At 35.4% G+C, this 13,620-nt stretch overlaps 1 pseudogene across 1 annotated transcript in view; it reads left to right on the forward strand.

Annotated features, from left to right (window-relative positions):
- The first annotated feature begins 805 nt into the window (after window positions 1–805).
- Window positions 806–13,620, forward strand: part of LOC145636804 (putative disease resistance RPP13-like protein 1) — a 34,029-nt pseudogene continuing 21,214 nt past the window's right edge. Inside the window, exons 1-3 of the transcript XR_014114146.1 lie at window positions 806–830; window positions 2,568–2,742; window positions 5,427–5,547. The product of XR_014114146.1 is annotated as a putative disease resistance RPP13-like protein 1 (transcript). The remainder of the gene's footprint in view (window positions 831–2,567; window positions 2,743–5,426; window positions 5,548–13,620) is intronic.

The following is a 13,620-nucleotide window of genomic DNA, read 5'->3' on the forward strand; positions in this document are numbered from 1 at the left end:
CGTAATATCGTTTGTTAGTTGATGTGTATATACAAGTATATTTTTACATAGAATTTTAGTGTGGAAGTATGGTAGGTGGATGAAATCATTGTACATAATCCTGCATTTTTCCCAAAAGTTCACATTTTTGTGTGCAATAACTTGGTTCTTTTTAGCACTTTTTCATTACAATTAAAGCGCAATATTATAACTTTTGCACATTAAAAACATTGGGAAACTGTTTAATATCTTTGAATTAAAGTTATGGATTTGCTAGATAATGTAAAGTTTACAAGGAAATTTGGAGAGAATATAGTTGGTACTTGGATTATATTGTGATGCTTTTTTTTTTTTGGGTTGTATTGGGTGCTTGATATCCTAATTAAAGTAGTTTAGTTTACCACTTTAGAAACAATATTAGAGTAGATCATTCATGAATTACTTTTAGGAGGGAGGCATTCCATTGGGAGGATGGAAAGAAAGGAAAAATATAGAGAATTCACAAATTTGAGTGTAGTGGAAGGCCAAGGTTATAACTTCCAACCTATTATGTAATATCCATTCATTCTACAACCTATGAGTTTCATTCCTAACTCGATATTTTGTGCTAGGAAGCAAATCAGGAGAGTTCAAAGAATAAAAGAAGACCAAGAAAGGGAGGGGGGAGGGGAGGGGGTGACAATGATATGCATGTCATGTGCGTGTTCGATGTTCACTATCATCCTTGAAATTTAAATGAGATAGGTAATACTTTGTAAAGGTTCTGTTATCAGGGTGATGTTGCTTAATAGAACTAGAAGCATACATAAATTGTTCCAAGTGACTAATGGTTTTTGGCGATTGTGTTGACTGTACGTATGCATGTTGGCTGTGATTTAGGTTCTGAGTTCTGACTGATAAGCTTATGTGTTTGAGAGGGAGATAATTTATTTACAATGTGTCACAGATCACCCTACTTTAGATCACACCTGGAATGAAGATAGTGAATTAAAATGTAATAGGAGATAAAATCAGTTGGAGGATAATAGATTGATGGTAGAGCTGTTCATGGACGGGTCAACCCGCTAAACCCGCCCAACCTGGTCCGCAAAATAAGCGGGCTTGGACAACCATTTTGAAAAAAATTGAAAATTTGGGCGGGCTAGGCCCGGCCCGTTAATATAAACGGGCGGACACGGACAAGACAATATGTACCGTGGGCTAGCTCGCCCAGCCCGTTTATTTCAAAAAGTAATAGTTTAATGATTTTTTAGTTGTAGTATATTTTAGAAAATAAATACAAAGAGACTATATTGGACTCTAACCTATTATTAGCTACAACTATTTTTTTCAATTTTATATTTAATCATTATACTTGTATTAAATAAGTTTATTCTTTCCTTTTTTTCACTAACATATGTCACAAGTTAAATATGTTTTTTTTCTAGTATCATTAGTGATCAAGAAATTTTTAAGATAAGTAAAGAAATAATATTAACATAAATAAATGATAAAAAAAAAAGTAATTAGTGTTAGATAGATGTAAAACAAATATTTTAGGCCCGTGAGCCCGCGGGCAAGCCCGACCCGTTAATAGAGTGGGCTTGGACAATTTATCAAGCCCGCATAAAAGGGCTCGGGTTAGCTACAATTAGCCCGTTGGACAAAAAATGAAGTATAGGCCCGACCCGTTTCCCGTCCAAGCCCGCAAACGATCACCTCTAATTGATGGGCGAAGGTGTTGGTGATTGAAAAAGGAATTGATTGTAATGGTTCCCAACCACCCTACACCCAAATGAACGTAACAGTTCTTCCATTGGTTTCCCCCCTCCGACCATCAATGCCTCGTCCCTTTTACTACTTGGTTTAGCCTCCTTTTCCCTCGATTAAATTTTCTTGAAGCATTCTTGTGAATAGGAGGATCAAGGTGAAAGAATTGATGAAATAAATTGCAGGGTAAAGAATTGAAACGATGTCTTGGACTACATAAGTTTTTTTTTGGTCAGTTGATTTGTCTAAACCATGGTATGATTGATGCTCATATCCCCTCGCCCCTTGCGCGAAGCACATCCTCACCATCTCCACCAAATATAATTCGTGAACTGTTTGAAATGTTGCAGTTTGCTTTGCTGCTGCTTATTATCTTGCTTATAAGTGAATTTGCATTACAGTATAAATCTTGGACTTTACATGCTATTTCTTTCATCAACCATGTTTAAGGGTCTGTTCTGATTGACTGAACTGAATTGAATTGAATATTTTATAAGAGAAGGAAATTAAGATAAGAACTGAACTAAACTAAGCTGAAATGAACTAAATTAAACTGAAATGAACTGAACTGGAAATAAGATAAAGAAAATAGACCCTAAATCACCAAAAAAAAAAAAAAAAAAAAAAAAAAAAAGAATTACTGTTTTCTGATGTCCGGTGTTTTTTATGTTGCACTTTGTCAAGAAAAGTGCACAACATGATTCTCTCATCCAAGACCAATCTGAGTATAAACTGTGTTATGGATCAGCAGACTGAAAAATTAGGCATTTTGCGATTCAACTATGGGTCTTGATGGTGTCTTATCTCCTCATAAAAGTGGTTTTACTTCCTCTTTACAGCAGAAAAGATTGCACAGAATGATATAAGCAGCTCTGCACTCATCCAGCGACACTGCGTTCTTCTAATAGCTATTGTTCTCTTTGTTTTACTGTGCACAATATACCTTTATTTTGCTGTCACACTGGGATCAGTTGACTTATGTTCTGGTTTACTGGGAACAGAAAGTCCTGTCTGGTAAATCATGGCAAGGGGAGTTTCAGCAATGGAAAATTGAAATTAAATTGAAGCATGACAGTGAACCAACAGTGTTCATCGGCGACCATTGCCAATTATTTGGAAATATTCATCCCGAACTATTTAACACAAAACTTACATTGTATACATGAACGACGGATACTATGTCCTTGAGAAAATCGTAATCGCTGATGATCCAAAAGAAAAGATTGGGTATCTATAGGATGTTTTTTATACATACCGAGGTCTCTAAGAAAATGGTAATTGACATATCTTTGACATAAATATGCAGTGTTAACGCTAATAGGTTCTAACTAGATCAATTCAAAGTTGATTTTTACTGAGCTCCAATATCATATGAGTATTATGCTTCTGGTTTACCATTAACTCATCAAGTGACATTGTGTTCCACTAGCGATTGCAACTGCTGGGAATGTAAAATAGAGTAACTGCAAGTGATCAAAAACCCTTTTACTCGATCTACAATGCTTAATAATTTATTAAACCTCATTAACAGTCTGATGACCAGATATCAAAAAGGAGCACGATTATAATAAGCAATAATAGAGTTGCTTAAAGACAGTTAAAGTTGCAATAAAGACTTGAAAGAGTATTAAGCAATTTGCAAATTTCATAGTTCAAGAGCAAAAGTTACTTGAGGTTGCAATAAAATGTTCTTTGTATTAAGCAATTTGCAAAATATTTATTAAATTATAGCTCTGAATTATTTTGATTTCAATAGAATCATTAAGCATATGAGAGCATTAGAGCATAACAAAGAGTAGAAACTGAATGGTTTCCTCTCATCAAGGACAAAAAATATATCCTCCTCTTTACCATTCCTGTGAATTAAATTGTGTTAACAAAGAAAGAAAATGAACAGACTGCACTCATGGAGCAAACAACTAACCAATCCTTTAAAAGCTGGTACACTATCGTTCAGCTGATGAAGAAAACTGTAGAGTGATTAATCAGCGAATCATGTATTATGACAAATGAGTGCTATCATTTAGCTGAAGATGAAGAGAGTCGTGCGCTCCTTGCTTTGTCAGCCTTTTCCGCCTTTTCCAGGTAGTCTTGATGAGATTGTTGCTTAGATCCTTTACAAAAGGTAGAGACAGACAGACAGTTTTAGACATAGCAACAAAGTAAAATACAGTTAAGTACAAATACCAACATAGTATCAATCTTTTTATGGCAACACTGGGAAGGCCAGCTATAATAGAGTCATTATATCATAACTAGCAGTTCTGGCAAGATGGAAAGCATTTTCAATTTAAAAAAAAATATATGTTTGCGGTAAAAAGTATTCAAAATGAAAAGTCAAAAAACATGCTTTTAAACAATGCCACCAAGCGCGACAAAGATGAGTCACTGACTCATTGAAGCACTCACACAAATTCAGATATTTGAAGCAGAGAAGCTGTCAAAACCAAGGAATTGTGGTGTATACTAATAAACAATTAGCATAGCACTAGCTTTATAGTTTATACCATCACTTTGAAGACTAGCAACCTCCAACATTATAATGTCAGTTTTGATACACAGAATGGAGGTTGAGATACCATAGCACACAAGAGAATGCTAATTTGTTAATCATAACTAGTGCAACATAACTTATTGCCCAGGATACATCTACTCTAACTGAGAAATTTGTTGATCTGCTAACTTGATGGCACATTCAAAAGAAAATCTACCAAAACATTTTCATAAAAATGGTGGTCGATAAGTTGCAAAATTATTTTATGACTCACATACTGCAGAAGAGTTGCTAAAGATTAAATATCAGTGTAATGCAGTTTCTACCAATTTAATATTCCAAATGGATTAATGTAGACGTCGGGCACATATAATATAAAACACTTTGAATATCAGCTCATCAAACATCTGACCAGAGTTTAAAAATGCATATGTTGACAACCAACAAATTGAAAAAGAAGTAACAATAATTATCACTCCGACGGTCAGTAGGAATGAGTAATAACAAAATACAACAATAAATAGGACGACCAAGTCAACTGAAGAGTGGACTGATAGCCTGACATGCTAAACAATGAGAGTAAATAAAGGGGCTTTTTGATTCAATTGAGAGGAAAGGAAAATAATCAAAATCCTATCATCACCATGTAGTCTACTTTGAAATTATATTAATTCTTTAATTTCCTAAAATAACACCTCTGCAATCCCCTCAATCATCCTCTCCTTAGTCCTTACCCTCCCCAACACATAAAGCTCTATCTAACACTGGTGAAGAGATATTGATTGTTGAAGTGGTGTTAAGTGGCAGTGAGGCTACGCCGTGGTGGGAAAAGAGATGGATGGTTTAAGATGACGTGCGAGGATGACGGAATAGAGGAGGATGCGTGATTTGAAATGCCAAGAGAACACTGGTTAGAGAGAAAAGGAAAAAATAACCCAAACAATAGAGAAGTAAGAGAGAAGAGTCCTTCTTGAAACCCACAACAAAATGCAGCCTATAATTTGTATCTCATTTATCAAGTCCATGATGTTTAAGTTTGGAGGTTGACAAGTCAAAATATGGACCCTGAGGAAACTATATTTGTACCTGAAGAAAAAGATTCTAACATGCGCAGAAACCATTAGAGTATAAATATGCATCATTGCAAGAATACAATCAGTTGGGCCTGATGCATACATCAATTCTTTCTATATGGTTGATGCAGTAATCAGAAAAGAACAGCTGATAAAATTGAAGCCTATAATCAGAATAACACAAAAGACTGTACTAGTTACAGGTTCTCATCAAATGACACCCTTCATCAGTGTGATACTTATGCTGAGATGGTACACTTGAAGCCATCTAAAAATCACTTCTAATGAAGGGTACAAACCTTTGTAGCAATTACAATCTACTCTATCATTTATGTAGTATTTGATTTAATGATGCAGCAAAACAGAACACTCACTTTCATTCTTCTCCTTCTTCCCAAATCCTTTCGATCAATTGTGATTTTCTTAAGCAAAGGGCAAAGGGATCGATGTACAGACGTACAGTTAGTTTAGATTAGTCTTTGGGTTAATGCATCACTTGAAAACGAAGAACTGTAAAATTATATTATCAGTGGCCTAGTGCTAGAGTTGATGACTTGATGGTCCAACACAAACTGTGAGCTAAATGATAAAGCCAATTAAATCAAACCGAAAACTCAGGTCAAAAGTTAACGAAGCCAAGAATACTAAACTAGCTCATACTCTAAAGAATTTTAATTACATCTGCATCCAAACAAATCCATTAAAATCAATCAGCGACATCTCTCAAACACCTCTAAAGATGATCAAACTAAGGACAGAACAGTAGAACAGGGATTGGACGTACACATCCCAAAACAAGGCTATTCCAATTCAACTACCGTAATATACCCGTAAAATCTGTTGAAAAAGGTCCATTCCTCAACCGAGTTGCTAGAGCAAGTCAATCCCAAAATCTCTCAATTCAATTACTCCAACGTTTGACAACCTTACAAATCATCTACACATATCTTTCAAAGGGGTTCCATTAACAACTCAAATAATCATAATCATAACAATGATCATAATAATCCTACAGAAACACAATTAAAAACAACAATCTATAAAACTATCAAAATAAAAGCCTAATTCATAATTCTCCTTGAAACAAATTCAACCCCAACAAAATAAATGCAAGAAAAACCCAAATGATAAAAACCCAATACAAAGAATTGCACAAATGATTCATAAACAGAAGATGAAAGTGGAGAGAGAAAGAATGGACCTCGGGTCATGTAGTACCAAGGAACGGCGAAAACAGCAGTAATAATGGTCAACCCTACAAAGACGTGCTTCTTCTCTCCACTGTAAAGGAAGTGGTTTAGTTTAGCTTTGAATCCTCCGCCATTTCCATTGCTTGTGTTTGGTTTGCCTTCCGTTGCCATTTTTCTGTGAGCTCCGACTATGTGAACCTTCTTATGTTAGGGTTCATCACATGGTCTAATTTTAAACTCGTCTCTAATTTAGTAAAAAATTTAAATTACTCCCTAAAAATATATCTATTATTAAAATAACCATCCGTTAATTTTTCATTTTTATTTTACCATCCTTAAATTCAAAAACTACTCATATTACCCATTTTAAAATTTCGGTGGAAATCTCTTATGTGGGCCCCACTCAACGATTCTTAGTGGTGACGGAATGAAAATGATCAGTAGCAATGACAATTCAGACAACAAGCTCTTCTCTTTTTTTTTTTTTTTTTGTTGTTGTTTTCCTTTGGTTTTTGGTTGTCTTGTACTCAATAAATTGGTTTAAAGGGGAGGTGGAGTGAACAGAGGTCTGATTGTAATGTTGTAGTCGTTACTAGTCGTTGGGTGGGTCCACATAAAAGAAATCCAACGAATTTTGAAATGGGTGGTAATCTGAGTGTTTTTTTTTTTTTTTTTTTTTTTTTTTTTTTTTTTTTTAAGGGGTGCTAAAATAAAATAAAAAATTAAACGAATGGTTATTTTGAAAATGGATACATTTTTGGATGGTAATTTTAAAATCTTTCTCTAATTTTTTTTTTTTTTTTTTTTTTGGAGGATTCTAGCGTCTCTAATTAGAGCAACTCCAATGGTTGCTTTTAGGGACTAGCTTGCAATTTTAATAATTTTCAAGCTAATAGCCAAACCATTGGAGGATACTTTGATAATTAGCTTGGCCAAGCTAATGCCAAGCAAATTAGCTTTACTAAGCTAATTAGCTTAGAAATTAATTGTCTCTAATAAAATACTAATTATTTAAAAAATAAAGCTGAAAAATCTAAATGCTAATTAGCCTAACCATTGTGGTATGAATTAGCTAGAAGAAAGAATAGCTTTGCAATCCTAAGTGGTATGGCAAGCTAATTTGGCAATTAGCTTGCCCTTGGAGTTGCTCTTAGTGTCACACTACTGCCATTGCACCCAACAAAAAAAAAATTAAATAAAAATTACAACAAAAGGATTAAAGGAATGCCTTATTGTAGTCCTTGGAGGCCGGTAAAATGTAGAGGTGGCAAAATGAGCATTAAAGTGATGACTCGTTCATTTTTTATGTCATTAAAACATGGTCATGTTTGCTAAAAATAATACTAAGGAAATACTCCCTCATTTCATAATAATCGTAATAATAGGGTTAATATAAAGTTTTAGGGAAATTATAGGGTGAGGATTAAAAGAAGAATTCTGTAATATAAAATAGGAAAAATACTCTTTAATAATCTCAATTATTGCCGATTTACCTTTAATATCCTCAACTAATGTTTATTTTTTTAATAATCCTAACTATGCCTTGAATTTGTCTCGAATAGACCCATCCCGTCAACACCAAGTCAATGACTTGCTGGAAGATGTAACCAATACATGTGTCAGCACGTGATTGGTCTATATTAAAGAAAAAACAAAAAACCCTCACAACCACCACCCCCTCCCCTTACGCCATCGCAAAACACTAGGGCCAACCCCTAGCCCGTCAAGAAATGGTCGGTCGTCTCCCCTAACCCTCGAAAATGGCCGATCGACCCTTCCCAACCACAAAACCACCTTAGCTGGCCCATTCCCACCCCCAAACCAACGAATTCGACCATCGGAAACTCTCACTCCCAAACCACCGAATTTGACCGTCAAAAACAACCTTTCCGCCATCGATAACAACCCTCCTCCCTTCCTCAACCCCCGAATTTGACCCCCTGGACAGTTTTGCGGGTGTAGGAAGGGAGGAAGACCGACACTGATTATTGATTTCGTTTTGTTTTCCGGCTGAGGAGCGAAGGGAGGTAAGTGGTTTAGGGGGTTGAGGTGGATCGACTGTTTTTTGTGGCTGGCCTGGTGGTTTTGGGGGCTGGGTTAAGGTTTCAAGGTGGATGAAGTGGCGGGTTGGTTTTGTTTTTTTTTTTTTTCTTTCCTTTTTTTTTAAAAAAAATATTAGGTTAATCATGTGCTGACATGTGGTATTTTAAAAAAAAAAAATTTATCCTTTCAGCAGGTAACAAATTTTTTGGTCTATTGAAATTTAACTCAAGGCATAGTTAGGATTATTAAAAAAAAAAAAAAAAAAACCTTAGTTGGGATTATTAGAATTAAATCGATAATAGTTGAGATTATTAAAGTGTATTTTTCCTATAAAATATAGTTAGTGGGGACAGTGGCAAATCTAGGGGGGGGTACTCAGAGGTACAGTTGTACCAATTTCGCGAAGAAAAAAACTGATACAAAAAGAGACCGCATGTATCTAATAGGGGGTCTCTTAGGTACTGTTATTAGTAATCTTTGAACAAAGAGACCTGTTGTTACAATAACAGGTTTCTTAGACAATCTCTTTTTAAAAAGATATTTCGTTACTCAATTATAAGCCTTGTTGTCGGAAGATATGGTGTATAGTACACACAAATACTAATACAATAGTTAAATGGTTTATTTACACAAAATTTAATTAAGAAAAAACTATTACACTCCACATATTACTTTGTATTTTGTAATTTTTTTTTATTAAACTTAATTTCGTACCTCCATTCCCCAAATCCTGGATTCGCTACCGAGTGGGGATATATTCATGTATTTAATTGTTTTTTTTTTTTTTTTTGACATTGATGTATTTAATTGTTAGTGAGAGAGAAGTTAAAAAATAATGTAAGTGGATTGGGATCGTGGTTGCAATTTTTGTGTTGATTTTACAAGGTCTTCTCCTTTGACACAATCTGACTCATCTGACATTGTTCTTAGACGGGCTGTGACTGATGTGGCTCATCAAAAGCGGAACAAGTATGAATCTAGTTGTCGGGTAATTGAATATGGTTTCCTTCCCTTTTCTTTTTCTTCACTTGGGAAATTAGAGAAGGAGCTTGTTGCGCGGGTTTAGAAGTTCTCGACGACTCATTACATTGGGGCAGACTTTGTATGTTTTTGAGATATAATAATAATAATGATGATGATGATGATGATGATGATGATGATGATGATGATGATGATGATAATAACAACAGCAGCAGCAGCAACAACAACAACAACAACAACAACAACAACAACAACAACAACAGCAGCAGCAGCAGCAACAACAACAACAACAACAACAACAACAACAACAACAACAATAATAATAATAATAATAATGTTGTGCTGGTATTGTGTGCATTAAACATCGGCATAATGTTGTTCGGGTTACCCTTGTTGCACTACTAGAAATAGCCTAAATTGCGACGGAAGGCTTACGACGGATATGAATTTCCGTCGTAAAGGTGGATATTTACGACGGAAAATATTTCGTCGCAATTTAGCGACGGAAAGTTACGATTACGACGCTTTTTCCCTCGTACAAGTTACGACGGAATTTATTTCCATCGTAATTTAAAACTTGCGACGGAATATTCCGTCGTAAGGTTTAAATTACGACGGAAATAAATTCCGTCGTAAATTGTACTGTCATTTTTTTAAAATTGAAATTGCGACCTTGCCCTAAAAAAAAGGGGGAAAAAATTGAAATTTACAGAGAGAAGTGAAGCAGCGCGAGGAGAGAGAGAAAGAGAAGGAGAGAGAGAAGGAGAGAGGAGAAAGTCGCGGCATGGCGGCGGTGGTGATTTGTTTACGCCGGCGACGCCGCCGAGAAAGAGAACGGGAAATAGAGAGGAGAAAAAGAACGGGAAAGAAAGAGAGAGGAGAAAGAGAACGGGAAAGAGAAAGATAAGGAGGAAGGGAGGAAGGTTCCGGCGAGCTTTCGAGCCCTAGTGGTTTCCGGCGAGCCGCCGCGTCTAGGTAAGTGTGTGCAATTGTCAAATATTTTTTTTTTAATTTTTTTTTTGCAAAAAAACTACCGGAATAACGAGTCGTATTTGCTGAACCCACAACGCAGCCGCACCTCCGTCCCCTAGCCGTGACTGAACCCACCGTCCCTTGGTTGTTTCCGGCGACGCCCAACCTCCGCCTGACAGTAAGTTGCCTTTGCTTTCCCCCTTTTATTTTTCAATTTAATTTTGTTTACTTATAAACCCTTAATTATTAATTTTTTTTTTTTTAATTTTGTCGTAGGATTTGTACAATTTTGTTGGTTTAATTGTTAAAAAGAAGTGCAGATCTAAAGGTTAGTTACATTACAAACCCTAATATAATGTATATGTGTATCTTACTTTGGTTGTTAGATATTCAATAACTTTTAGTTTGGTTAATTTAGTGACATTGGTGATCTCTTATAAGTAATTAATTGCTCCCTTCTCTTTAAAAAAAACAATATAATGTTAGTTTGGTTTAGTTTAGTTTAACATAATGTAGTTTAGTTAAGTTTATGTTAATATAATGTGTTTTAGTTTAATTTATTTTAATATAAAGTACCTTATTGTAGTTTAGTTTTTTTTAGAAATATGTTAGTTTAATTTAATATATAAAACGGTAGTTTGGTTTGGTTTAGTTTAATATAATATATTAGTTTACTTTGGTTTGGTTTGATTTGGTTTATATTAATAGTATGGTGTTATGATATGTTTCTCTTGTTTAGTTTAATCTTGATATATTTGTTTAATATTATGTATGTTAGTTAAGTATATATATTTTTAAATAAATCTTATAATTAATTAATTGCTCCCTTGATCTTTAAAATAAACAATGTTAGTTTGGTTTAGTTTAGTTTAACATAATGTAGTTTAGTTAATATTATGTTAATATAATGTGTTGTAGTTTAGTTTATTTTAATATAAAGTATCTTAATTTAGTTTAGTTTTTTTAGAAATATGTTAGTTTAATTTAATATATAAAACGGTAGTTTGGTTTGGTTTAGTTTAATATGATATATTAGTTTACTTTGGTTTGGTTTGATTTGTTTCTCTTGTTTAGTTTAATCTTGATATATTTGTTTAATAATATGTATGTTAGTTAAGTATATATAGTTTTTAAAAAAATCATTTGCATAATCATATGCCTAGATACCCGTTCAAGGCATACACATTAGGAGTATGTCTTGAATAGTCCCCGGTTGGGACTGTCCTTGTACGTTTATTCTCACTTAGGTGGTGAATGTATTCCTTTGTTTTAATTCTAAGGAAGATCCTTGCTTGTCATTTCTCTACAATGTTCTCTAGGTACATATATAGGTGTTTCTAATCGCCTATATTGTGTACTCGGGGAACTGTAGGGAGATGCTGCCGGATTTTCCATAGAATTGAAATTCTGGCATACATTCACTAGTGAGATTGAACGTACAAGGATGGGTTAGGTTGGAGTGATAAGGACCCTTGGAAATCATTTCTCTTCTCATTTGCATTTCCATAACAGTTTGATCTACAATGAATATATATTGTGCTTTATGACTAATGTGATTAATGGCATATGTGTTAGTTGTGTAGAACTTGTAATCATGAAACGAAAAGAACGTAGTTGGATGTACGAAAGGAAGGTTGGGAATTCTATTAATCCTGAGTTCTTGAAAGGGGTAGATGAATTCCTTAAATATGTGGAAGATCATCCCGAGAGTAGCAACCCGAATGAAGTTAGGTGTCCATGTTTTAAATGCAAAAACAAACGTCTCTGGGATCCAGATACGGTCAAACTTCATTTGTATCGCAGCGGTTTTTTACCTAATTACTACGAGTGGATGTGTCATGGGGAAGGGTTTCCAGGAACTCGTAGAAGGGAGTCAAATGAATATCGTGAAATGGTTTTGGATGCCTTTGGTCAGTCTCAAGATCAAGGCCATTCCGAAGAGCCACCTGTTTCATTAGAGGAGGAACCTAATGCACAAGCCAAGCCATTTTTTGATTTGTTAAGGGCTTCTGAACAACCGTTGTACGAAGGGAGTTCATTGTCTGTGTTAGAGATGGCTTCTAGAATCACTAGCCTAAAGTGTGAGTATAATTTGCCGCACAGATGTGTTGATGGATTTGCTTCTTTGGTTAATGAAGCGATTCCTAACAACAACCACATGGCCGAGACATTCTATGAGGTTAAGAAAATTGTTAAGGGGTTAGAGCTGCCCCATGAAAAGATTCATGCATGCCCGAAAGGATGTATGTTGTTTTGGAAAGATGATGCTCAATTATCTACATGTAGGGTGTGTGGCAGCGACCGATACAAGAAGACTTCTAAAGGTAGCTTAGTGCCTTTGAATGTTCTATTTTATTTCCCTATCACACCTAGGTTGCAAAGGCTTTTTGCAACTAAAAACATTTCTGAGGAAATGACATGGCATGCTAAAAATCCTCGAGTTCAAGGCACAATGGCACACCCTAGCGATAGTGAAGCGTGGAAACACCTAGATAGTTGCTTTCCTGAGTTTGCCTCTGAACCTCGTGATGTTCGACTTGGCCTATGTACGGATGGATTTGCTCCACATGGTCAGTTTGGGGGACAGTATTCATGTTGGCCTGTCATTTTGACCCCTTATAACTTGCCTCCGTCAATGTGTATGAAAAGACAGTTCATGTTTCTTTCGCTACTCGTTCCTGGTCCTAAAAACCCTAAGGGCAACTTGGATGTTTACATGCAACCGCTCATACACGAGTTGAAACAGTTGTGGGAAGTTGGGGCAAATACTTACGATATTTCGAGAAAACAAAATTTCAATCTTCGAGCAGCCATCCTATGGACCGTTAGTGACTTCCCGGCTTATGGTATGTTATCTGGTTGGACCACAGCCGGTAAGAAGGCTTGTCCATATTGCATGGAGAAAAGCAAAGCATTTTGGCTCGAAAATGGTGGTAAGGTTTCTTGGTTTGACTGCCATCGTCAATTCCTTCCGACAAATCATCCTTTTCGAAATAGTAAAAATGCATTTTGTAAAAACAAAGTCGAAAAAGGTTCACCACCTCACATCATGTCAGGAGAGGAACTTTGGGAATGTGTGAAAAATCTCCCGAAAGCAACAGATGGCCCCGAGGCACTGAAACGTCTCAAGAATGCAAAA

This window comes from Chenopodium album, chromosome 6 (assembly GCF_948465745.1).
Source record: "Chenopodium album chromosome 6, dcCheAlbu1.1, whole genome shotgun sequence".
In the NCBI taxonomy this organism is placed as follows: Eukaryota; Viridiplantae; Streptophyta; class Magnoliopsida; order Caryophyllales; family Amaranthaceae; genus Chenopodium; species Chenopodium album.